This window comes from Elaeis guineensis, chromosome 11, assembly GCF_000442705.2.
Source record: "Elaeis guineensis isolate ETL-2024a chromosome 11, EG11, whole genome shotgun sequence".
NCBI lineage: Eukaryota > Viridiplantae > Streptophyta > Magnoliopsida > Arecales > Arecaceae > Elaeis > Elaeis guineensis.
In genome coordinates, this window is record NC_026003.2 from 82,060,290 (window position 1) to 82,084,487 (window position 24,198).

Genomic DNA, 24,198 nt, shown 5'->3' on the forward strand with positions numbered 1-24,198 from the left:
AATCCGAAATGGAGTCCATGAAGGTCAACGATGTGTGGATATTGGTTGACCCACCCAAAGGAGTAAAACCATAGGGTGTAAGTGGGTCTTCAAGAGGAAGAGGGGCGTAGACGGATAAGTGGAGACCTATAAAGCCCGTCTGGTTGTCAAGGGATATCGTCAATGTCATGGTATAGACTATGACGAGATATTTTTTTCTATGGCAATGCTCAAATCCATTCGGATTATGCTTGCGATAGCTGTCCATCTGGACTATGAAATCTGACAGATGGATGTGAAGATAGCTTTTCTAAATGAAGAGCTGGACGAAGAGGTGTATATGATACAACCTGAAGGGTTTACGTCTACAGATGAGTCTAAAGTGTGCAGGCTATAGAGGTCTATTTATGGAACATACATTTTGATAGGATGATCAAGACATATGGCTTCGTTAAGAATGAAGAAAAGCCCTACATTTATAAGTGGGCTAATGGTCTAGTAGTGGTATTTCTTGTATTGTATGTGGATGGCATTCTCTTAATTGGGAATGATGTCCCTGCATTACAGAGAATAAAGATTTGGCTGTCGTCACAGTTCTCCATGAAGGATATGGGAGAAGCTTCCTACATCCTAGGGATGAAGATCTATATGGATAGATCTAAAAGGTTGCTTGGCTTATCTCAGTCCACGTATATTGATACTATGCTGAAGAGGTTCAGCATGGAGAATTCTAAGAAAGGCTATCTATCGATAGGTCATGAAATTTCTCTCTCAAAGAAGGATTGTCCGACAACACCTCAAGAGAGAGAGCGTATGGGTAGAATTTCATATGCTTCGACAGTGAGATCTATCATGTACGCCATGACATGTACACGATCAGATATGGCATACTCACTAGGGGTAGTGAGTAGATACCAATTTGATCCAGGGGAGAATCACTGGAAGGTTGTTAAAACCATCCTGAAATATTTAAGAAATACTAAGGACCAGTGGCTTGTTTATGGTGAATCAGACTTGAGACTTATGGGGTCTACAAACTTCAGTTTTCAGTCTGATCACGATGACAGCAAGAGTGTATGGGAATTTATTTTCTCTTAATGGTGGTGCTGTCTGCTGGAAGAGTTCTAAGCAGCACACTATGGCTGATTCAGTTTGCGAGGGAGAGTATGTCACTGCATCAGATGCTGCCAAAGAAGCGGTGTGGCTAAGAAAATTCATCACCGAGCTCGGAGTAGCACCCTCCCTTGTTGGTCCAGTTCTGCTCTACTGTGACAGCTCTGGAGCCATTGCTCAGGCAAAGGAAGCGAAGGCACACCAGCGGACGAAACATATTCTACGCCGCTACCATCACATCCGAAAAATCATGGATCGATGTGACGTCGATCTTCAGAAGATCGACAGAAAGGAGAACCTGGCTGACCCATTTACTAAAGCCATTGCAGTGAAGGAGTTCGACGACTTCAAGTCAAAAATGGGTATTAGATACTGCACCGATTGGCTTTAGGCCAAGTGGGAGATTATTGAGAATAGTGTCCCAAAGCCAATCGTCAGTCTGTTGATAGTTGTACTTTTTTTATATTAGTATATGAATTATAAATAAATAAAAATTATTTTAATATTTTTTATCATAAATTGTTTCATCTTCTAATGAACTCCTATGTTGTCGTGAAGTCCTTAGGACTATTTAGACTCGATAAAGGAGGATTTGTCGTTTAGTCCTTAAACCTGTTCACGACCAAATGATATATTGTTACCAAGGACAACAACGTTTATCGAGCATAGATCGTTGTGTGCCATATGAGTTGGTTGTCCTCTTAACCAAGGAGTGTGGAACACTGGTATGGCATATAGGTGAGATGTAAGGGTACATCTGCACTGAACGTGACTGATTCTGGAGCTTTTTCTGCTGTCAAAATTTGCTCCGATAGGATATGGGTATAACTGTCCCTCCGACCTAAGACTGTCATAGTGACTTGCAAGCAACTCACTGCACTTAGTTACTGGACTACCTGAATTTCTAATTCAGTGACGGAAGGCTGCTGGGTGTAGTCAAGTACTTGACTTGTCGGTGCGTGTGTCAAGATGGGATTGACCACTCCAGTTCAGGAGCTGTGTACAGTTGTATTTTAGTTTAGCAAAACCTTGGTCAGGGTAGTCCTAGTGAGGAGTTACAGGACTGATTGAGTTGAGCACGATTCGGATGATCTGATCAGGGTTGACAGTTTAACCCTGAGTCGTTCTATACATAGGGGTCAAAAGGGATGAATTATACAGTAACCATATTTGCGTAGGTTCTAAATATTATGATTGCGACTATTCGATCTATCCGAATGTTGGGTATCATTGCTAGATGGTCACTTCAATTAGTACAGAAATTGGTTCCTGTGCTACCAGCTTAGGTTCGAACCTGCGGGGTCACACACATTAGAGGTTCCTATCTGATCTGATGGCTGGTAAAGAGTCCCACTGGACTGGGACTCTTCGACTAAGAGTCCTAATGCTCGGAGACTCTGAGTCCTATTTGTCTGAAATTCTGTGATCGAGAATCAGGATTCTCTGATCATGAGTTCCACACATTTTGGGTATTGAGGTCAAGAGTTCCACTGGTTTGGGACTCTTCAATCAAGGTTTCATATCGATGGACTTTGATGCCCGATTGCCCATCGAATTTGGACTCAGTATTTATGAGAGGTTTAATTAATGATTTGATCACTAATTAACTCAATTTGATTGAGTAATTATTTTTGGATCAAGTTCAATTGAATTAGATTCAGTTGGGTTTGACCCGATTAGGATAAGAGTTGACCTAATCGCCAAGATGGTTTGGTCCCTGATCTGATCAAGGGTTGGACTTAGTCAATTTTTGATTTGATTAAGATTTTATTGAGCCTAATTAAGCCTAATTATGTTGGGTTTAATTTATTCTAATTGTGCCTAACCTATTTTAATAAGGTTGGTTCAATTAGGTTTGAAACCACCTTTGACTTATCTCCCTGCGCCACCTCACTCACCTGTGCCTATTTGAATTCATGAGAAACAAGTTCTCATGCATTTTCTCCCATGAAGAAGCCTTCCCATACCCCTTCTTTGTGCACCATTTTGGTGGATAAAGATTGATTAGTTGGCCATTCAAATTCAAATGATGTTTGAATTTGAATGAGCAACTAATCCCATGCGCCACCTTATCCACTTGTGCGCCACTTGCTCTACACGAGAAAAGGTTTCTCGTATAAACTCTCCATGCACAAAGAAGCCCACGGCCCTCCCTTCTCATGCCTTGAGTGGATAAGGATAAGTTGGTTGGCATTTGAATTCAAATTCGATTTGAATTCAAGTGAGCAACCACCTAGCTTTATCCTCTCACACGGTGAAGATGCGATCTTGCACTGTTTTAAAAGGAAAGAGAAGGTGGGGTATGTGCACAATGTATCTGAGAGAGAAGGCTGCATGAGAAGGCCTTGTGCATGAGATTGAAAGTTCAAAAAATTTCGTGAGAAAAGAAAAGAAAAGAAGAGAAAAGAAAAGATTTTGGGCACAGGTTATGTGTACCCTAGGGTTTCTGCCTAGGGTTCGGGAAGTGAGAAGATGAGCTACGAGTGTCGTGAGTCCACCAAACTTTAGGGAGAGCTTCATCAACCTCTCTACTATCTTTGCTAATAATCCAAAGCATCCGAAGAATCAGCAGACACCGATCGAAGGAGTTCGATCAGCATCAACTGTCAAAAAGATTCTGCGACGAACTAACATTCGTGAGGAGCCGATCAGATCGGGAGCTTCGTGTGGATGATCTGCAGAGACTAGACATACTGTGTGGCTGCATTGCGATGATCAAACTTTTTCAACGGTGATCAGACTGCGGTGATCGACTACCTGCACGAAGGTAATGTGTTCTGAACACATAACAATAAAATATTTACTGTAAAAGTTTAAATTTTAAATTTAAATGCATGCTTTATATATCATATTTAGATCCTTATGTAGGGTTAATATATGTTAATTAATTAGATTAATTAATAATTTTCTTTGTAAAATTATAATTTTGAAAAAGTTTTAAAATTATCATTTTATCCCTGCACTGAAATTTCACTACAGGATTCACTAGATTATGTTGGTTCTTTTACCTATCAAACTTCATAAGTTTCATATTAAAAGCATCAATACCTTTACCAAGATACTCCTTTTCTGAAAGAAATATCGAATAACTTTTATTCTTTAGCAAAGTAGAAATTATATCCCCTAGATTCTTTAGGGTTACTTTACAAAATAATATATATAGGACCAAGATCCAAGCTAATCTATCTGTAAATGCTTGATATAAAATAAACACTCCCAAATATTAAGGTAAGAAAGCATTGACTTATGCCTAGTCCATATCTCATATGGAGTCTTTGTAACTGATTAATTCGAAATCTAGTTCAGAATATAACAAGCAGTCTTAAGAACATAATCTTAAATGAAGACTGACAGACTTATAAACCCCATCATAGATCGAATTATATCTAACAAAGTTGATTCCAATAAAAGAGAATTCTATTCTCTTCTAGATATGTCAAAAATTCATCGAAAGGGCATTCTCCTCTTTGGTCTGACCAAAAGGCTTCAATGCTCTTCCAATTTATTTCTCTATCTTATTATGAAATTATTTGAATATTTTAAATAATCTAAATTTATGATAAATATATTCATAGATCTAATACATCAGTATGTATCAGATTTAAAATATTATTAGCTCGTTCATCTTTTTCAGCAAAAGATGACTTGATCATCTTACTAAGGAGATAGGATTGACAGATTGACAATGATTCACAATCATTGACCTCAAAAATTATCATCTGTTGATCCTATTGTTATTTATATGATCAAGCTTAAATTATCAAAGGTAGGCTTTCATGACATTATCTACTTTAGGGATTGTTTGTTGTGTATATTACACTAATAGACTGTGACTATTCATAAATATCATTTCTTAGTTATCCATATGATTTTGACATTATTCATAATGAAATCATAAAATTATTAGATAATAGTGACAATCACTAAAATGATATTGTTGAAATTGAAAATAAGCTCGAGAATTTTTTAAACCAAGTTTGGAACATGACTTCCAACTCCAACGTTCAGAAATCTCTTGCGATTTTCAATCTACTAATCTGAAGTTATTGCAACAATTTGCATGGAATTTCGATATCTAATATCTAGATAATAGTGTCACAGATAGAGAAATCATAAAGTGTTATCATATAAGTACTTTGTCTAGCAATCTTTTGCTGATTTCTCTTTCTTTGCCTATTCAGATCAAGGGACTCTGCCAAACTAGGTTAATCTTAGACTCTTTTGTTAGTTCGGGCTCATTAGCCCAAGCACAACTCTTTGCACCTTCTTTTTCTTTTTCTTTCTCAAAGAATTATTATCTCACTGAAGATACATCTTCAGAGGTACAAAAAAACTCTTTTAACATTTGAAAGATTTTCTCCCATTGAGTATCATCGAATTTACAACTAAATTCGTGTTCTTTGTTGCTCTCAATAATACTATATGATGATATGATCTTTTGGCCACTTCTGATAAGTATCTTTGATCGCATCATATGTGTTGGATGTAAAAATTTTAAATGCTGGATCCATAATCATATTTAGGATCCATTCGTACTCTAGAGCTATTCATAACTTTCGATACTAATTATCGAAGTTGGATCCTATAAATCAGTCACTGTCAAATAGTGAATGGAGCAACGTACATCCAGTCATAACTGAAAGAAAAATACAAGACCTCTATGTTTATGAATTGATTAAGCCTAAAGACTTGGACTTTAGTCTAAAATTTCTTTCACTATTTTATACGAATTAGTAGCCTCTACCTCTAATTCGAGGAATTACCTTAATTCCTTAGCGGGTACTAGAATCCACACAGATTGCATACAAGTCTGAGGATGGCTCGATCAACTTATATATATCTATGGGTAGGTTCTCAACTAATTATTTTTTTAAATAATTTTTAATAATTAATTTTGCCCCAGATTTTATTTCAATAGATGATAAGCCCCCACTAAAAGTTCTGGTTAGGTCAAACCATTAACATGAACCTACTCAGTATTTCTAACTAATGAATGATCAGATCTGAGGATGGCTCGATCAATCCAACCATCATCAGATAGTACAATAGAGTCATCATATGATGAATGATAATTTCATCATTCAGAGAGAACACCAGACAGATGGCACCTGCAATGTCAATCAGAAATAATGAACCATTATCATTCACCTTAATGGGAGGTTATGATATAGTTATCCCCATAACTAGCTCATTTTATAGATCTAATAATTTGAAAGATTTAATCAATTTGAAGAAGAGATGAGAAGAGATCAACCAATCAATCACCATCCTCCCACTGACTTTACTAAGTCATTGAATTAGATCTAGATCATACTAGTTGAAATGGCACCTAGATCAGTCACACTGATCAACCTTAATAGTATGGGTCAATTCGAATCAGTTAGCACTTTAAGCAGGATATAATTCACCAAATTGGTCAGGTAAGTGAGATCGGTGGGAAGGTCTGCTAAGCTAGCCTTAGATACCATCGAAATGACCAGATAAGCTGCTCCTAATTAAAAATCACCGATCGAAATGCCGAACTTATATTAGATACTAATTAATTAATTAGTTTCGATTTGACTAACCTAATGATTCGGGTTCAACCACTGAGCCACAACCCAGATCTATTTGGTCTAATCAAAGATATGAACTTGACCATCTACAACTATTGTATTGGTTCTAAGAAAATCCTGATTTAATCCAATTCAATATTTGATTCGATTTAATCAATTTTTTTAGTTAATCTATTAACTCTTTGATTCTAACCTTAGGTCTAACCCAATTAAAAGAATCTAATTTGAGCTAACCCATGTCCTTATATTTTATGCGAGTGACATTAGATCTTTAATTCACAATTTTAGATCTAATCGATTCTGTACTTAATTCTCAATTAAGTTCAGTATCAACATAGGTTTAGATTATGGTTTGAAATAATTTTAATCTTTTATTTTATAAATAATTTATAATAAATATTATGCAAAGATTTTCTATTCTAAAACTAGATTGACTCAATCAACATTGAGCCAGCTACACATAAAGACTGGGTCAACTCAGTTCAAAATTGGATCGGCTTAGTAATTATGCGAGCACAATTCAAAGAATTTCAGATCTAAAATTTTTGCATAACACTAAAATAAAATCAGTCATAATACTTTCAGATCATATTTAAAATTATTATAATTTAAGATTTTATTTTATCATGATTAAAATAATTTTAATCATATAGATTAGATGTCTTATTTTTCATACAATTTTATATCACATACAACAAACCTAGGATCTTAAGATCTAGGATTTTGCAAAAAAATAAGTTCTTCCTTTCATTCTTCTTCATGGGATCTAATCACATGGCATCCCTATATGTCATAAGAGCATCCCATCGAATGAGAAGAGAGGGCCTTTAAATCTTTCTTGCTCCTATGACGGGACGGTCTGGTGATCAACCCAATCCAAGTACTTGCTAATCGAATCATCTAATCTAATCACATATCATATATGCTTGAATTTAGATCTAATCTAAATTATAATAGATTTGATTATAATCTTAGATCATACTTAAATCAGATCATAAATATCATATGTATCACATAAAATCAAATTTTATCAACAATCAGCACAAACTAGGACAATCTTTTCACTGTAAGGGGTAAACCCTACAGCAGGACAACCTTATTTTAGTTTATACAATTCATCATTAATTAAATTTAAATTAAAATATCATATATCAGATCTAAATAAAATTAAAATTTAGATTTAATATGCACATATATCATGTCATAACAAACCTAGGCTCTGATACCACTGTTGGAATGCGTAGGTGATTTCATGCATGTATTTTAAAATTTTTTCAAAAAAATTATAGTGAAAGATAATTAGATTAATCAAATTAATCTAATATGTATATGATCTAATCATCAAATCAACCTACTCTAGGATCTATGACATGTTATGTTGTATATAAAATCTGAAATAATCTGAAGATAAAATCAGCATGCATGCATGTGAGCAGTAAATCACATCTACTTCTAATTTGAGTTCAGAACTCAATACCTGAGCACAAGTCGAAGATCTCTACTACTGAAAAATATGGTAGAGAAGATCCTTGATGATTGCTCACAGCTGTACATGCGTCCGACCTCTACAAAAAATTCACTCAAAGCTCTGATCTGATCAATCTTCTCGGGAGTGCTAGCCATACGGAGATCTTCTTCTTGGCTGATCTGGATCCTTTCTTTAAATATCTAAAATTTTTTTAGAGATTAAAGATAAACTTCTAGAGAAGATAAATATGTAGAAGAAAGATGAAGAAGAAAATAATTTTTATCTAATTTATTCTCTCTTCAGGTTTTTGTGCACACCCTAAGAGAGAGGACTCTCCTCTCTATTTTTCATGCCATGAACCATGCCTAAACTTTTTCACATGAAGATCTCTCTTCTAGTATCTTACACACATAAAAGAAACTACAAAAGCCCCTTTGATAGGCATGTAAGGAGGTGGGATGAAGAGTCCTAGTGATCTTGGACTCTTATAGGATTCTGCCTCCCTTCATAATTCCACATTCCAAAACATGCCAAAAAAATATGGGACACCCCTTTTCATAATTTTTTATAGTAAATCAATTCTCCAACTAATCTTTAATATAAAATATTCTCAAAATATAGCACATATAAGGATAAAAAAATTTATTGGCATGGAGAGGTGATCTAGATGAGAACAGATTCTCCTGATAAGAAATATTTTGAAATCTTGGTTCAAAAACTTTCTTTTATCAAAACTAAATCAGATTTGGATGTGAGATAGAGAAGGGTAAAAACTCTTTGGTGTGAAATAATCTCATATAAAATATTTTTTGTGTGGAGATATATGATGTGCAAACTAAGTTGGCGCAACGGAGAAGAGTCCTATTCTAATAAGGACTCTTAATTTTCTTATTTGAATCCAAACCAAATCACATCTGGTTTAGCCCAAATAAAATATATAAAACCCAATCTAATTAGGTTTATAAATTTTTAATTAAATCTTAATTAAATTAAGAATTGAGTAAACCAAAATCTTAATCAAATCAGGGATAATTCTTCCTTAGCGATTAGATCATCGCATAACCTAATCGGGTCAAATCTAATTGAATCCAATTCAATTAGATTTTATTTAATCCTCTTTGCTCAATTAAATTGAGATAATTAGCAATTTAATTATTAATTAATTTTTTATTAAATCATTAATATTTGATAAATTAATTTATTATAATTTTTATATAAGATTAACTACCAATCGAATTGATGATTAAGCCCTTGAACGATTCTCAATCGTTGATCAGCTACATGATCAATCAAACATTTCTTTTGAGTGTGACCCCATAGATTCGAACCTAAGTCGATAGCATAGGAACATCTTCCTGAACCAATTGATGTAACCATCTAGCAATGATGATCCGACATCCAGATAGGTCGAATAAAGGCGAAGCAACATTCAAGAACCTATTGGCGTATGGTTACCATATAATTTATCTCTTTGATTCTAATGCTTGAGGATGACCTAAGATTTAACTGTCAATCTTAGATAAGTCATCCATATTATATTTCAATCTTTTTTAAATCCATTACATAGATTATCCAGACTTAGATTTTGCTAAATTGAAATACACTGATGCATATCTCCTACAAATTCGGCGGGATCAATCCCATCTTGACTCATGCACTGACTTGACAAGTACTTGACTGCACTCAGAAACCTTTTGTCACTGAATTAGAAACTCAGTTAGTCTGGTACTGTAGTACAGTGAGTTGCTTGTAAGTCACTATGGTGATCTCAGATCAGAGGGATATTTATACCCATACCTTTCGCGAGCTACCCTTGACAGCAGAGTGCTCCACAGTTGGTCACGTTCAGTGATGATGTACTCCTACATCTCACCTGCATGCCATATTAGTATCTCCATACCATTTGATTATGAAGAAAACTAACATATGTGGCATACAACAACCTACACTTGATATTGCTATCATCCTAGTAATAGCATATCATTCGGTCGTGAACCAATTTAAGAACTACATGATAAATTCTTCTTTATCGGTTAAAGTAGTCCTAAGGACTTCATCACAACATAGGAGTTCGTTAGAAGATGTATCCTTATGATGAAAAGTCAAATAACTTTTATTAATTATCAATTCATATATATTTATATTTAGCACAATCATCAAATGATTGGCTTTAAGACACGATTCTCAATCCTTAGCGAGGGCTATGGCACCGTTGTTATCACAATGCAGTGCAATGGCATCTGATGGCATCACATCTAGCTCTGCAACAAATTTTTTGAGCCAGAATGCTTTCTTAGCAGCTTCAAAAGCGATGATGTACTCGACTTCTATGGTCGAATCAGTAGTAATTGGCTGCTTGAAACTCTTTCGGCTAACCGATCTTATATTACATAGAAAAAAATATCTCGATGTAGACTTTCTATCTCAACATCAGACATAAAGTTCAAATCAGTGTATCCCACCACTTTCAGCTCTGATCCTCCATCAAAGATCAAGAATAAGTTCTTAGTCCTTCTCAAGTACTTAAGGATGTTCTTCACAGCAATTCAGTGCTTTTCACCTGGATTCATCTAATATCTACTCGTGGCACTCACGACAAGGGCTATATCAGGTCATGTACACAACATGACATATACAAGATTTTCTATTATCGAAGCATAAGGGATCTTGCTCATGTGCTGGATCTCCTCAGATGTGTCAGAACACATCTTCTTGGAGAGATGAATGCGATGCCTAAGGGACAAGAGACTCCTCTTGGAGTTTTTCATGTTGAACCTCTTCAGCACCTCCTCTATCTACATACGCTATGAGAATTCTTTCATTCTCTTAGATCTATCCCTATAGACCTTTATACCAAGAATGTAGGAAGTTTCTCCTAGATCTTTCATGGCAAACTCTTTTGACAACCATACTTTGACCGATGACAGAATGCGAATATCATGCCCAATCAGGAGGATGTCATCCACGTACAATACAAAAAATGTGATAGCACTTTTACTGACCTTTTTATACACACACGGCTTCTCATTTTTTATGAAATCAAATACTTTGATCACATCATTAAAGTGAGTGTTCCAACTCTGAGGTGCTTGCTTGAGTCCACATATGGATTGTTGCAGCTTGCAAACCTTGTGATCATTATCACTGGATGTGAAACCTAAAGGCTGTTCCACATAGATATCTTCCTCAAGATATCTATTTAAGAAGATAGTTTTTACATCCATCTATCATATTTCATAATCATGAAAAATAACAACTACAAACAGAGTCCGGATGGATTTCAGCATGGCAACAGATGAAAAAATTTTCTGATAGTCAATACCTTTATGTTGACTATAACCTTCGCAACCAGCCTTGTCTTACAGGTCTCTACCTTACCATCCGACCTAATTTTTTTTTATAGATTTATGTACACCCAATAGGTATAATACCTTTAGATGGATCTATCAAGATCCAAACCTGATTGGAATGCATGGAGTCAATTTCTGACTTCATCGCTTCTATTTATTTTTCAGAGTCAACATCTAACATCGCCTCATTGTAGGTCTTGAGATCATTCCTAATGTCCCTATCTCTCACAAGGAATGCTTCTTCTAGATCTTCTATAAGAATAACTAAGTACTTTTTAGGAAGATGGGATATCCTACTTGATCTACAAGATAGAAAAGGTACCACATCTACTGGCTCACTATTAGGTTCAGATTCTTGGACTCGATGCTCTTCAGAGATCTTCTCTTCGAGTTCAATCTTCCTCCCACTGCCTCTATCTTGGATAAACTTTTTTTCAAGAAGATGGCATGATGGCTCACAATCATATTGTAATCCTTAGAAAAATAGAAATAGTATCCCATGAATTCTTTAGGATGTCCTATAAAATGAGTCTTAAAAGACCTAACCTCTAACTTGTCCATCTGCTGTCACTTGATATGGGTCGAACATCTTCAAATCTTAAGATAATCAAGAGTTGGCTTCTTACCATGCCATAACTCATATGGTATGGTAGGAACGGATTTAGAGAAAATCTTATTTAAAAGATGAATTGCAAAAAGTAACACATGTCTCCAGAGAAAGATAGAAAGATATATAAAACTCATCATGGATCGGACTATATCTAAAAAAATCTGATTCCTCCTTTCAGATATCCTATTGAGCTCAGGTGTCTCTAGAGGTGTCCACTATGAGACTATACCATTATCTTTGAGAAAGATCTAAAATTTTTTACTAAAATATTCTCCTCCTCAATCCGATCGAAGAATCTTGATGAATTTTTCGATCTGCTTTTCTACTTTATGTCTGAACTCTTTGAACTTTTTAAAAGCTTTAGACTTATGATACATCAAATACACAACCCATACCATAAAAAATCATCGATAAAGATTATAAAGTAGACAAAGCCACCCCTGGCCTATACATCGAATGGATCGCACACATCAGTGTGCACCAGGGCTAATATCTCAGTGGGCCCTTCCTCTTCTCCCATAAAGGATAGCTTAGCCATTTTTTCTTGAAGATAGGACTCACAAACTAGATAAGACTTGAAAGTCAATAGCTCGAGAAGGCCATCTTTCTCTAGTTTGTTGAGTCTGTCCTCTCCTATATGGCCTAGCCTAAGATGCCACAGATACTTTTGGCTTATCCTATCTCTAACTCTCTTAAATCCTACGGTATTCACTATTTGCTCATTAATATTAACACTCGCATCCATATGCAAATGATAAAGACCATCAATCAAATAAGCACGTGTAATAATTTATTTTCAAAATAAATTATACACATATCTTTATTGAAATAAAAATTATAGTTATCCTATGCTAGCACAAATACAGAAATCAGATTTCATCTGGCTACAAGTACAAAATAGCAATCTTTGAAAATTAACGTATTCCTAATGGTAGTCACAGAAGATAGGTCCTGATGGCCATAGCAGCAACTCTTTCTTTATTGCCAACCTGAAGAGTGATCTCACCTTCCTTCGGCCCTCTAACTTCTTCAAGAGCCTGCATAGAAGTGCACAACTGAGTACTTGAACAAGAATCTATAATCTAATTAGAAGAAGAGGAAATCGTTAGATTAGTTTTAATTACAAACAAATCAGATATACCTTCAGAAGGCCCGTCTTTCTTCCTGTTCTTCATGGTCGCCAGGTAGGCTGGACATTTTCTTCTCCAATAATTTTTGACATTGCAGTGGAAACATTTTTTTTATCATCAGTCTTCTTTGGAACCTCCTTCTTAGGCTTACTTTTATTCTTTTGCTCCTTTGCAGGCTTCTTTTTCTTCTTCCATGTAGACTTTCTCTTGGAGGAAGCTTGCTCTACAGTTAGAACCATACCTCTTGAACCTTTCAAGGTGTCCTTAGTTGTCATCAACATGTTCAGCAATTCGGGTAAAGTACTATCAATCTTATTCATATGATAGTTTATGATGAATTATCCAAATGAATTAGGAAGAGATTGGAGGATCAAATCTACCTGTAATTCTTTATCCATCATCATCTCGAGCTTTTAAAGCTCTTCGATATCCTTGATCATTGTCAAACAATGATCATTGATAGACTGTCCATCACGCATCTTCACTTTGAAAAGTCTATGGGAGACTTCAAAGCGATCGGTGTGACTCTGCTTACCATACAACTCTTGTAGGTAAGTCAGCATGTCCCTAGTAGTCCTCATGTCTTCATGCTGATGCTAAAGATCATTTGATATGGATACAAGAATATAACACTTCACCCTATTGTCTTCATCCATCCACTTCTGAAGTGTGGCTCATTGATCAGAGGATGGACGAGCTAGCAACACAGGCACATCCTAATCTAGGACATGGGTTAGCTTTTTAAAACTGAGAATGATTCTCAAGTTCTTAAGTCAAACTTTATAGTTTGTCCTAGTCAACCTATTAGTGTCAAGGATTCGGGCTAAAAGATTTAACTCGACATGGTTATCTGTAGATGGAACAATTTTTTATTAGATGTTTGTACTTATTAAATATTTATTCTAGAAACTTAAAAAAAAATAAACAAGTCTCTCACTATTTTTTTGAATCTCCACATTTTTCGGGTGGAGAAACAAAAACCTATATGCGATCGATTTCTAGTAAGCACTACGGTCCCACTGATCCATACATACATCACCTAATAGTTATTGGTGAGCATAAACCAATGAGTGGACAACACCTTATCCATTGTTTCATTAAGCAAGATGCAGTGGGTTTGGTCTCTAAGTTCTGTAGCCTCATCTAATAGTTATTGGTATATTTCTTAGTTAAGTCAGACTCATCATTCATCCGTAGGTATAAAGTCATCATTGGATCTCTCACCTAATAGTTATTGGGCCCAACTCCATCTTTACCTCGAGATACCTAATACCAATAGAGTGATTGTACCTTTTTGATGCAATTGAATCACTGTAACCAGCCAAAAATGATGAACACCAGGAAGGCACCCACATCTCTACAACTATAGAAGACCGCTAGACTTAATATTTAGTGAGAAGATTTAGATTTAGATCTCTTTTAAGTCAGTAGATCTGATATCTGACTGACTAAGTTTAGGTCAGCACAATCACATGTCTAACCAATCTAGTCGGCATGGGTAAACTCGAGTCAACAAGTAACCTAATACAAAATGTAATCTCCCAAAATGGTTAGATAAGTTAAGATGAGTAGAGATCTCCCCGTTGCTTTTATTAGACACCAACGAATTAGCCAGATCAAACAATAGAATCAATTAAATGACCACCATCTAAGTACTTGCCTTAGATACTAAATTGGTCGATTAGAATCAATTAGGTTAGCCTATTGACCTGGGCCCGAACCATCGAGCCAAATTCGATTTTGAGTCAATCAATTCATATCAAAATATAAATCAATGTGGCTAAATATAACTAAACTCAACTTTTGAGCCCCTTTGACTTAATCCTAACCAACCATTAATTAGGTTCAATTAACTGCGTAAAATCGATAATGGGTTCTAATCAAAACTAATCAATTGACCCTAATTATAGTTTGATCAATAAACCTAATTTGTTTAACTGATACCCACATGTAAAAATATAAAATTTAAATTTTAAAAATATTTTTTATATTATATTTCATTTTATATATTAATGGCTTATGATCATGAAACTTTTTCAGATCTAAACCTAAAGTCATATATCTCATATGTACAGTTTTAGATCTAAACACCAAAATATATATATTATATATAATTTTTAGATCTAAAACTAAAATTATACATATCTGATACATACAGAATCAGATTAAAATAATGATAAAATACTTTAAAAATATTTTTCAAAAAATCAATTTATATCAAACAAGGATAATCTTTTCAATATAGGAGGTAAACCCTATATCAGGACAACCTTATACCAGTCCGATATGAATATTTAATCATTCTAATTTCAGATCTAGCATGAATAAAGATATATCACATACATCTATTTTTAGATCTAAAATATTGATTTAAATATTTTGAAAATAATTTTTAAAATCGATCAATCTTATCCTAAAATAATCTTTATAATATAGGGGGTTAATCCTATATCAGAACAACCTTATACCAGCACATGATTGATTTAAAAATACTCAAACTTTTAGATCTAAATGAATTTTTAGATTATACATGTCAAGAAAAAAAACTAGTGGCTCTAATACCACTGTTAGAAAGTAGGTAGGGTTGCATGCATAGATTTCAAAAATAATTTTGAAATAGTGGAAGCAGATCTAAGTTAAATTCTTTAACCCTGCATGCAATAGATCATATCTAATTCTACCCATATCTAGATCTAACATATGCATATAATTTGAAAATTAAAAATAAAATATTGAGATCGAATCTCAATACCTTGTGTAGGTTGAACTATACTGTAGCCAATGATCGTAGATTTGAACGGTTCCTCTAGCTGCGTACATGCCCGACCTCAATAGGTATCCACACGAGGACTCATTCTGATTAGAGGTGAGATGATCTTTTCAGAGTGCTAGCTCGTTTATAAAAATCTTCTCTTTGATGGCTGACCTGGTTCTCTCTCAGATCTCATAGAATCTTTTGAGAACTAAGAAAAATAGGGAGGACGAAAAGGAGAAAGGAGGCTCAGATTTTTTAGCAAAACTTCTCTCTTAAATTTTTCTCTATTTCTCATACTTAGGCATCCAAGTATTGGAGCTTTTTTATAGAGAGGAAGATATATTAGGGTTTATAGAAGGCACGACCAATTTCTTACATGCCAAAAGGAGGGGCATCCAATTTTTGCACCAAGAAAGAAGAGTAATGTGAGAAAGAAATCAGATCTGATTTCTTCTCACACCAACTTCTTTCTCAATGTGAAAAGAGATAGGGTGGCACCACAACAACTTTCCATTAATCCCTGATTTAATTCCTTCTTATCTCTATCTTTAGATTTGAATCAAATTCAAAATAGGAAAGAGATAAGAGGATCACTCATCAAGAGTGCCACCCGACCTTTTTCGACACCCTCTTTCTTTCACACAAATTTTCTCACCACCAAAACCTTTTTGCATGAGGTTTCTTAGTGTGAAACCTAGGACATGCAAGGGGAGAGAGAGTCCTAGAGAGATGGAACTCTAGGGTTTCTTATTTTGGTTTTAACCAAATCAATTTTAGTTTGACCCAAGGAGAGAATGGAACCTAATCAAATTAGAAACTCAATTTTCTTAATTAATTTCAATCTAATTAGAAATTAACTGAACCCAAGTTTTGATCAAATTAAAAATTAGTCTCTCTCATATTTAGGATTGATCCAATCAAATCTAATCCAAGTCAAACTAAGTCTAATTCGATTGACTTGATTCGATTCTTATTGCTCAATCAAATTGAACCAATTAGCAATCCAATTACTAATTAATCCTCCTACATTTCACTAACACTTAATGAATTACATAATTATAATATTTGCATAAGGTTAATCATCAATCATACTGATGATTTTACTCTTCAATAATTTATAAACATTGATCAACCATCTGATCAGATAAGAATTTCTTTTGTATGTGATCTTATAGGTTTCATTCTATTTAGTAGTGAAATATATTATGATCTCCATCATAATATCATTGAAACTCTTTTCGATGGATTGAAATAATTCTAACTCTATTCTTCAAGGGTCATCGATCATCAAGATGATGCCCGATGAGTCCCATAATCTACTAGTGATACCTAGCAGTATGTGTTGCGATGCATAGAGATTTCATGTATGTATTTCAAAAATTTTATAGTAAAAGAATATTAGATTAAACTATTTAATCTAAAAATATGTATATAAGATCTAATCTTAAAACTCCTACAAATAGATCTATGATATGAATTTATATGCATAAAATTCTACATTTAAAATAACAAGTATATGAATAAAAAATCAGTACACTATAATAGATCTAATCTACTACTATTTCTGAATCCAATACCTGAAAGTGGATAGTTGAACTCCATGATTGAGAATATGGATCTGAAAGTCCTTGCTAGTCACTCACAATCACACAAGAATCCAGCCTCTAGGGATAGTCCACATGAAGTCCTCAGACCGATCAGTCCTCTGCGGGAGTGCTAGCTCGCGCAATCGATTTCTGATGGGGATTTGATTTGATCTTCTTCTTCGATCACCTCAAACTTTTCCAATATCGAAGATAGATCAAAGGACATATTGCTTGAAGGTAGAGAAAAAGTAGAAAAAAACTCCTTCTTCCTATTTTCTTCTCTCCCAATCATTAGATCTAAAACCCTAGATTTAGAACTCACACCCACCCTTGATCTCATGCCCCAAAGAGGATCTTTTTGCTCTTTTTCTCACGCACGAATGCCCACCCCTCTTTCTCAGATCTCTCATGCAGTCTTTGAGATTTTCTCATGCCTAATCTGAAGTAGTTTGGCACACAAAAAATAGCCCTTCTTAAAGGTGGCGTCCCATGTAGAGTTTGGATAATTTGGTTCAGCTTCAAACTGCCTTTGATTTTATCATGAATTTAAATCAAATTTTAATTTTATTTTAAACCAAATTTAATCTACACATAAGGAAATTAGAAAGGAGGGTGACACAATTTAGATTGGTAAAAAAAACATCATACAAAAATTCATTTGTGCATGACAAAGAAGATCGGTTGGTGGATAGGAAGAGTCCCGCAAAACTTGAACTCTTGATTTAAACTTGATTTCAAATCAATTCAAAATCAAATTTGAACCAACCAAATCCTAATCCAAGATGATAGAAGAAGGCATCACACACCTTCTAGACACAAAAGATTCTATGTGAAAAATACTTTCATGCATGAAGAAAAGTAGGGCACAGTGAAAGGTGGCGCATGAGGAGTTCTTATTTCATTCAAATTCGAATTTGTATTCATTTCTAATTAAATTTTTGATCCAACCAAATTAAGTTAGACCTAATTAAAATACTTAATCTAATTATGTAGTAATTGATCTTAATTAAATCCTAATCATATTATAAATTAATCAAGCTCGAATCAAAAATCAAACATCCTTAGCGATTAGGTCATCTCATAACCTAATCAGATCAAACCAAATTAAATCATATTCAATTAGATTTAATCTGAACTTCAATGCTCTATTAAATTAAGTTAATCAGTAATCTAATTACTAATCAATCTTCCTAAATTTTACTAACACTTAGTGAATAATATTATTGTAACTATTGCATAGGATTAATCATCAATCATATTGATGGTTTTATCCTCGGATGATTCTTAATCATCGATTGGCCAATTGATCAGAGAGAAAATTATAATGTGTGTGACCCCATAGGTTGAAACTTAAGCCAATAGAATAAGAATAGATTTTTGTATCAATCGGAGTGACCATCTAGTAATGGTATCCGATGTCTGGATAGACTAAATGTATGCAAAGCAACATTTAGAACTTATTGGCATATGGTTACCGTATAATTCATCCCTTTGATCCTTAATGCAAGGATGACTTAGAGTTTAAACTATCAACCTAATAAATTCTATGACTCCTCACAAAGACTGCCCTGGCCAAGATCTTACTAAATGAAAACACAAAGTATTCTCTCTAATTTTTTGGAGTAGTCAATTCCATCTTGACCCACACACCGACTTCATAAGTACTTGACTGTGCCCAGAAACCTTTCGATCTTGAATTAAAAATTCAGATAGTCTGACACCAAAGCATAGTGAGTTACTTGCAAGTCATCGTGCTGATCTCAGATCAGAGAGATACTTATACCCATATCTCTTCAGAGTAACTCTTGACAGCAGAGTGCTTCGATGTTAATCACGTTTAGTAAATATACTCTTATATTTTACCTGCATACCATACCAACATCTCCAGGCTCCTTGGTTAAGAGGACAACCAATTTATATGGTACACAATAATCTACACTTAATATATCTATCATCCTAATAATAGCATATCATTTGATCATAAATTTATTTAAAGACTAATGGATAAATCCTCCTTTATTGATTTAAAATAGTCTTAAAGACTTTCATCATAACACAAAAGTTTGATATGTAAGATGTACAAGCTTATGATGAAAATTATTAAATAAATATTTTATTAATAATTATTCATATACAATTATATCAATGAGCACAACTGTCAACAGAGTGATGATTGACTGTGGGACATATTTTCTAACAACTCTCATTTGTACTAAAGCCAATCGGTACAGTATCATATACTTATCTTCTGTTTATGACCTTCAAACTTCTGACCGCAAGGGCTTTAGTGAATGGGTCGGCCAAATTCTTCTTTCCATTGATCTTTTGAAAGTCAACGTCATCTAGATCTATGATCTCTCGGACAAGGTGATAGCGACGTAGAATATTCTTCATTCGTTGATGTGCCTTCGGCTCCTTTACTTGAGCTATGGCTCCAGTACTGTTGTAGTAAAGCAAAACTAGACCATCAATGGAGAGTGCCACTGCAAACTCGGTGATGAATTTTCTTAGCCACACAGCTTTCTTTGCAGCATCAGATATTGCGATATACTTTGCCTTGCATACTGAGTCGGCCATTGTGTGCTACTTGAAACTTTTTCAGCAGATTACTCCATCATTTAAGTAAAGATGTATCCTGACACACTTGCTTTCATCATAATCTGACACGAAACTGAAATCATTGTATCTCATGAGTTTCAAATCAGATTCTCCATAAATGAGCTACTGGTCCTTAGTATTTTTCAAATACTTAAAGATGATTTTGACAACCTTCCAATGGTTTTCATCTGGATCTGATTGGTATTTGCTCACTACTCCTAGTGAGTATGCCATATCCGATCTTGTACATATCATGACGTACATTATAGAATCTACTATCGAGGTATATGAGATTCTATTCATACGCTCTCTCTCTTGAGGTGTTGTCGGACAATCTTTCTTCGAGAGAAAAATTTCATGGCCTATTGAAAGATAGCCTTTTTTGAAATTCTCTATGCTAAACTGTTTCAACATGCTATCTATGTACGTAGATTGGAAGAGCCTGAGCAGCCTCTTAGATCTATCCCTATAGATCTTCATCCCTAGGATGTAGGTTGTTTCTCCCACATCCTTTATGGAGAATTATGATGACAGCCACACTTTTATTCTCTATAATGCAGGGACATCATTGTCAATTAAGAGAATATCATCTACATACGAAATAAGAAATACAATCACTGAACCATTAGCCCACTTATATATGCAAGGATCCTCTCTGTTCTTAACGAAGCCTTATGTTCTGGTCACCTTATTAAAATGTATGTTCCAACTCTGAGATACTTGCTTCAATCCATAAATGGATCTCTGAAGCTTGTACACCTTGGATTCATCTGTGGATGTGAACCCTTTAGATTGTATCAAATACACCTCTTCATTTAGCTCTCTATTTAGAAAAGCTATTTTTACATCCATGTATTAGATTTTATAGTCCAGGTATGCTGCTATTGCAAGCATGATCCGAATGGACTTGAGCATTGTCATAGGATAAAATATCTCATCATAGTCAATACCATAACACTGACGATACCCCTTGGCAACCAGATGGGCTTGATAGGTCTCCACCTTCCCATCTGCATCCTTTTTTTTTGATGACCCACTTACATCCTATGAGTTTTACCCCTTCAGATGGATCAACTAATGTCAATACATTGTTGATCTTCATGGACTTCATTTCGGATTTCATGGCTTCAAGTCATTTCTCAGAGTCAGACCTCTGTATCGCATCCATGTAGGTGACTGGATCTTTGTTGTTCTCATCAAGCTCAATAGAATTCCCATCCTAGATGAAGAAACTGAAGTATTTGTCCAGCTAATATGGTACTCTACTGGATTGCCTTGAGGGTGGTTCTATATTGGGCTCTAGATTTGATCTAATCAAATCTGGTTCAGATTCAGTCATTGGTGTTGGTTCTTCTACCTGTCGAACTTTGTCAAGCTCGACTTTAGAGGCACTTGTTCCTTCACTAAGAAACTTCTTTTCTAAAAAGTATGTCTTACTACTGACAAATACCTTTTGTTTAGCAAGGAGGTAAAAGTAATATCTCTTAATTTTCTTGGGATATCCTATAAAATAACACTTATCAAACCTAGGTCCGAGCTTATCAGTTTGTAATCATTTGACATATGCCAGACATCCTTAGACTTTAAGGTAAGTGAGGTTCGGCCTACGTCCTGACCATATCTCATATGGTGTTTTACTAACTGACTTGCTCGAAACATTATTAAACACAAAATAGCCTGTCTCAAGTGTATATCCCCAAAAAAAGGTCGACAGACTTACAACCCTATCATGGACTGAACTATATCCAACAGGGTTCGATTCCTTCTTTTTGAAATACCATTATGCTGTGGTGTCCCTAGAGGGGTCCATTACGAGAGAATCCCATTCTCTCCTAGATATGTCAAAAATTCACTAAAAAAGTATTCACCCTCTCGGTCAGATCGAAGAATTTTAATATCTTTTTCAATTTATTTTTCTATTTATTATGAAATTATTTGAATATTTCAAATGATTCAGACTTATATTTCATCAAGTAGACATACTCATATCTAGATAGGTCATCTGTGAATGTAGTGAAATAGCTATACCCTCCTCTGGTACTAATACTCATAGGTCCACATACATCACTATGTATTAGACTCAAAACATCATTGACATGTTCACCTTTTTTGTAAAAGATGACTTAGTTATCTTCCTAAGAAGACAAGACTCACAAGTCGGCAATGATTTACAATCATTGATTTTAAAGATACCCTATTGTGCTAACCTATTTATCCTGTTCTTGTTAATATGATCGAGCCTATAATACCAAAGGTAGGCATCCAGGATATTATCTAACTTAAGGTATTTATTTGGAGTTGGAGTGTACATTACACTCATAGGCTGTGACAAAATATAGATGCTATTTCTTAACAGTCCTCGTATTATTGTAACATCATTCATAATGATATCACAATAATCATTCTTTATTGATAAACTATAATCATCTTTTATCAAAAAGTCAATAGAGATTATATTCATCAAGAAAGATAGACAACAGTGACAATCACTCCAAATGATACTATTGGATTTAGAAACAAGCTTGACGACTCCTAAAATCAGGATTGGAACTTGGCTTCCATCTCTCGCATTTAAGAATCTCTTGCCATTCTCAAATTTTCTACTAACTTGAAGTCCTTGCAATAAATTACATATATGAACTGAACTTTTGATATCCAATACCCAGATAGTAGTACCACATAAAGTGTTATCATATAAGCACCTTGGCTAGTAACTAATTGCTCGTTTCTCTTTAGCCTATTTGGGTCATAGTCTGCCTGACTTGGTTTGGCTTTAAACTTTTTAGCTAGATTAAGCTCAAGATCAATGTTCAACTTCTGATACTAGCTATCGAAGTTGGGTACAATAAGCTCATCACTATCTAATAGTGAGTGAAGCAACACAATATGGATCATTTCTGAAAAGAAAACACAGACCTAATTAGTATATGAATTAATTAAGCCTAAAGATATGGACTTTAGTCTAAAGATTCTCCCACTATTTTATATGAATTGGTAGCCTCTATCTCCAATTCAAAAATTATCTTAATTTTTTAGCAGGTACTAAGATCCACACAGATTGCATACAGGTCCAAATATGGCTCGGCCAACCCATATGCATCTATGGGTAGGTTCTCAACTAATTATTTCTTCAAATAATTTTTAGTAATTAGTTTCACTCCAGATTTTATTTCAGTAGGTGATGGACCTCTGCTGAAAGTCTCGATTAGGTCAAATTATTAACATGAACCTACTTAGTGATTCTAAGTAATGAATGATCAGGCTCGAGTATGGCTCGACCAACCCAATCATTCATCAAATAGTATGACTGAGTCATCATATGATGAATGATAATTTCATCATTCAAAGAAACACCAGACAGATGGCACTTGCAATGTCAATCAAAAATAATAGACCTATTATCATTCACCTTAATGGGAGGCTATGATCTAGTTATCACCATAATCAGCTCATTTTATGGACCTAATAATTTAAAAAATTTGGTTAACAAAATTTAATAAAATTAAATATACAGACCAGCTAATCTCAATCCTTCCATTGACTTCATCCAGTCAGATCAGAGTGGACTAGAAACAAGTTGGTCCAACTGACAAGTTATCAATCCTCCCACTAACTTCATCAAGTCATGATGAGGACTAAGACAAGTCAACTAGGGGCACCTAAATCAGTCAAACTAATTTTCTAGTAAGCATAGGTCAACTCTAATCATTAAGTGATCTAATCAAAACTTAATTCACAATGTTGGTTAGGTAAGTGAGCTCGGTGGGAGGGATATACCATTAACTCATCATAGACTCAATCTATATGAGTAGCTCCCAATTAAAGACCATCAGTCAAGACTACCAAATTTACCTTAGACATCAACTAGTTAATCAGTTTCAGCTAGATCAACTTATGGATTTGGGTTTGACCGCTGAGCTCAAGATCAAAGTCCATTTGGATCTAATCAAAGATATGGACTCGACCATCTACAACTATTATATTGGCTCTAGAGAAATCTTGATTTAATCTAATTTTTCTTCTTTGTCTATTTAATCTTTGATTCTAACCCTAG